Here is a 4904-nt window from a genome sequence, read left to right as displayed (position 1 = left end):
AGACTTCCTTCATTATGGTGATGGCTTTGCATTCTTCCCATCTTACTCTCTTTTGTTCCCCTTTAGGATTCTTTTCTGTGTCACTAGGGAACACTGCAGTTGATTTGGGTGCCTGTTGAGATAGCTCTCCTACTTGAGATTCCATCCTTTTGAGTTTTTCACCATGGTTTCTTAAGGTAGTTCTCACATCATCCCTGAAGCTCTTCAATTCAACTATGTCTTGACTCATGGTTGCCATCATTCCTTCTATCCGGTTTAATTGATCTTGAAATTGTTGGTTCGGATTAGGTTGGGTATGTTGATTATTTTGGCCATGATATGGTGGTTGGGAGTAGGTGCTTTGTGTGGCTTGGTATGATCTTTGGTTGGAGTTTTGGTATGTGGAATTGTTATGTTGGTTGTGGTTGTAAGGTTTGTGGTTTTGTGGTTGGGTTTGTTGGTTTCCCCACCCAAAGTTTGGGTGGTTTCTCCAGCCTGGGTTGTAAGTGTTGGAATGTGGATCATATGATTGCCTTTGCTGGTTTCCCACATAGTTAGCCTCATCCCAATCACCTCCTTCAATGCCTACTTCCTCTTGATCTTGTGTGTGTATTGCAGCCACTTGCTTTGTTTCTATTTGCCTGGTAAGCTCTGCTAGTTGCTTGGCAAACACCTTGTTTTGGGCTAGAATTGTATCAAAATGGTTCAGCTCCATGACTCCCTTAGTGTTGTGCCTTTCTGATGCATAGTAGTACTCATTCTCAGCCACTGTCTCGATCACTTCAATGGCTTCTTCCACAGTCTTTTTCCTGTTCAATGAACCTCCTGATGAATGGTCTACAGCCTTCCTTGATTCATAAGAGAGCCCATCATAGAAGATGTGCAGTTGCACCCAATCATGGAACATGTTTGGTGGGCATTTCCTTGTCAAGTCCTTGAATCTCTCCCATGCCTCGTAGAGAGTTTCACCATCTTGTTGTCTAAAAGTCTGAACCTCAGATCGAAGCCTATTGACCTTTTGTGGAGGGTAGAAACGTGCCAGAAACTTGCTTTCCACCTCATCCCATGTTGTTAGACTCCCCCTTGGGAATGATTCCAGCCACTTAGCTGCTTTGTCCCTAAGTGAAAATGGGAACAAAAGCAGTTTATAGGCATCTTCCTGGACTCCATTGGACTTCACAGTGTCACAAATTCTCAGGAATTTTGTGAGATGTTGGTTTGGGTCTTCATTAGCACTTCCTCCAAAGGAACAATGATTTTCCACAAGTGATATTAGCTGTGGCTTGAGCTCAAAATTGTTGGCCTGAATGGGTGGTTTCTGGATGCTACTACCACAATTCCCAGAGGTTGGGTTTATGTATGAACTAAGAACCCTCCTCTCAGGGATGGCATCGTTTCCATCAGCTCTCTCATGGTTGTGAACTTCTCTATCCATGTTGAGATCTAAAGCTTCCTCAAAATTGTCCTCAGATTCTCCTTCAGATTCCTCTTCTCCCACTACTCTCTTCCCTCTTGCTTCCCTTCTAAGTCTATGAAGGGTCCTCTCTGGTTCGGTATATGGAGGAGTTGATGTCTCTCCTCTCCTACCTGTCATACAAGAACACAGCTCAAACACAAACAAGTGAAATACTCTTGGTTAATGGAAGAGTATGGTTAGCTCAATTGAGGAATTAATTCAAACAGTTAGTGAGTCAGTGAGTTAGTTGCATGAATTTAAAGGCATAAAGAAGGAAAGCATGTAACCAAGTGCAGAAATTAAAATTCAACAAGTATCTTGAACAGAATTAACAAAGCAAGAGAAAATTGCTCAATCTAGTTAGCTTCCAATTTGAGAATTGTCAATCGAAAACCAATCCCCGGCAACGGCGCCATAAACTTGATGCACATAAACTTGTTATGCTACGATTTAGGAAATTGCACGATCGGCAAAATTCCTTCCGGCAAGTGCACCGGTTATCGTCGTCAAGTAAAAACTCACAATAGAGTGAGGTCGAATCCCACAAGGATTGGTTGAGTGAGCAATTCGGATTAGAAGTGTGTTCTAGTTGAGCTGAATCAAGATTTGAGATGAGAATTGCGGAATGTAAAATTGGCGGGAAAAGTAAATGACAAGAAAATTAAATGGCTGAATCTTAAATTGCATGAATTAAAGAGCAGAATGTAAATTGCTGAAATTAAAAGGGAATGGGGGTGATTGCAAGAATTGAGTTGCAGAATGTAAAGAGAAAGTGGAAATCAGAAATGGGGAATTCATTGGGTTATAGGAGATATTGAGATCTCCGAATCAAAATATGTTTATCTCTTCCTCAACCAATGCGTTCATTGAATTTTGCTTGGCAATCTTATATGATTGGATCCCAATTCCTTGGCTCACCAATGCTCTCTAAAAACAAACAAATTCCCAATCCCTTGGTTTAAATGTTCATAAGAAGAGATGATGCTTGATCACTGATTATACCACACAATTTCATGAACCACAATTTGGTAGGATTACATGTCACAATATCCATCCAAACCCCAATCCAATCCACTGTGAGAAAGCTTCTCTAGCATGAATCCTCCATTCCTTTCCCAAGGCTCCGAAGGATTCCAAGTATGAGTAGTTTCTTTCCCAAGACAACTACTCAATGGAATTAGATCGAGAAGCTTTCTAACAAAATTCAAGAGAAAAGATTGAAGAAGAAGATAAACTATTATTGATTCATTGAATTACAATAGAGCTCCCTAACCCAATGAAAGGGGGTTTAGTGAATCATAGCTCTGAATTCAATTACAAAGAAAAGGAAAACTAGCTAAAAGTGAAAAGTAAAAGTCCACTCTAACTTAACTTCTATCCTATTTATACACTTTCTATATTGAGCTTCAGTTGTGCTTCTTGGGCTTTGAGGCCTCTCCTTGCTTTCCTTTTGCCTTGGGTTTACGATCCATAATCTTGATGAGGTTGTTGATCCAAATCCTGTAACATTTATTGAGCCAACTTAGTGATAATCAAATAATGACACATGACTCAATAAATTGAGATTTCAAACTCATCAATCCTTCAGGCCCAATCCCATAAACCATGATATTCAATTGGGTTTCATACCAAAGTAAGTTTAAGTTAATATTTGTGCTCAAAGACTAACTTAAATCACAATATTTTTGGCCCAGAAACCTTTTCCAAGAGTGGCGTTTAAGTTGTAGTTTAAGCTTAAACTGCAGCTTAAACGCCAGACACTTCCAGTGAGGCCTTTTGTAGAAGCACGTTTAAGCTTCAGTTTAAGGTTAAACTGAAGCTTAAACGTGGAAATGGAAGAAGGTAGCCCTGGAGAGTCATGTAGTCGAACACGTTTAAGCTTCAGTTTAAGGTTAAACTGAAGCTTAAACGTGGAGATAGGAAGGGCAGCCCTGGAGGTCGAACACGTTTAACCTCCAGTTTGAGGTCAAACTGGAGGTTAAACGTGGAAAAGGGTGGAGGCATACTGGAGGTCGAACACGTTTAACCTCCAGTTTGAGGTCAAACTGGAGGTTAAACGTGGAAGCTTAGAATGGTAGCCCTGGAGGTGTCGAACACGTTTAACCTCCAGTTTGAGGTCAAACTGGAGGTTAAACGTGGAAATGGAGAGAGCAACCCTGGAGTAGAAAAGCTATCGAACACGTTTAAGCTCCAGTTTGAGTCAAACTGGAGCTTAAACGTGGAATGGCTCCCTGGTACTCTTCCTGGTTCTGGCGTTTAACCTCCAGTTTGAGGTCAAACTGGAGGTTAAACGTGGAACTCCTCCCTGGGTGGCATACTCATTCTGGCGTTTAACCTCCAGTTTGAGGTCAAACTGGAGGTTAAACGTGGAATGCTTCTTTAGTGAGGCTTTTCATTCTGGCGTTTAACCTCCAGTTTGAGGTCAAACTGGAGGTTAAACTTCAATCCCAGCATTCTTTATCCTTCATGATTTTGGCGTTTAAGCTCCAGTTTAGGCTTAAACTGGAACTTAAACTCCACATGTGATATTCCAGCTTCCTTTATTGATTTTGTTGCTTCCTTGCTTAGCCTCTTCTTCCCTGAAATCATCCAAACAATTGCATCAAAGTCTTGCAAAATTTCATGAGAAATCTTCCATTCATAGCATTTAAGTAATATAACTAAAACTCATGGAATTTGCATCAAAATCATATTGTTTGGATGGTTCATTACTTTGTTCTTCATTTAACCATTTTTGGTTACTTTAAGCTCAAGAAAATGCATAAAACAACTAAAACTAACAGAAAAATGCTAGTGAAACTAGCCTATGATGCCTTGGCATCAATGTAAAGGCCTTCAACCTTTACTAACACGTCCTCTACTTGTCCATAAGCATATTTTCTTGAGTTGTCTGCCATCTCTAATGAGATTCTAGCAGCTTGCACCTCAAAGATCCCAAGTTTCTCCATTATGGAGAGTGGCATTAAGTTTATTCCTGACCCCAGGTCACACAGAGCTTTCTCAAAGTTCATGATGCCTATGTTACAGGGAATTAGGAATTTACCAGGATCCTATTTTTTTTGAGATAATTTCTTCCTATCCAATGCATTCAGTTCATTGGTGAGCAAGGGAGGTTCATCTTCCCAAGTCTCGTTACCAAATAATTTGGCATTCAGCTTCATGATTGCACCAATGTACTTGGCAACTTACTCTTCAGTAATGTCTTCATTCTTTTCAGAAGAAGAGTACTCATCCGAGCTCATGAAGGGCAGAAGGAGGTTCAATGGAATCTCTATGGTCTCTAGATGAGCCTCAGATTTCTTTAGGTCCTCATTGAGGAACTCCTTATTGATCACTGAGCGTCCTAGGAGGTCTTCCTCACTGGGATTCACGTCCTCTCCCTCCCTTGTAGGTTCGGCCATGATGGTTAAATCTATGGCCATGCACTCTCTCTTTGGATTCTCTTCTGTATTGCTTGGGAGAGTACTAG

At 40.7% G+C, this 4904-nt stretch overlaps 1 non-coding gene across 1 annotated transcript; it reads left to right on the top strand.

Moving 5' to 3' along the window:
* The first annotated feature begins 884 nt into the window (after positions 1 to 884).
* Positions 885 to 988, top strand: LOC148545664 (small nucleolar RNA R71). The gene has a single exon (XR_015901817.1). It is a non-coding gene; the product is annotated as a small nucleolar RNA R71 (small nucleolar RNA).
* The last annotated feature ends 3916 nt before the right edge of the window (positions 989 to 4904 follow it).

This window comes from Arachis ipaensis, chromosome B9, assembly GCF_059453495.1.
Source record: "Arachis ipaensis isolate K30076 ecotype BB chromosome B9, ASM5945349v1, whole genome shotgun sequence".
Classification (NCBI taxonomy): Eukaryota; Viridiplantae; Streptophyta; class Magnoliopsida; order Fabales; family Fabaceae; genus Arachis; species Arachis ipaensis.
The sequence above is the reverse complement of the archived record's forward strand: the minus strand, read 5'-3'. Positions and strand labels throughout refer to the sequence as shown.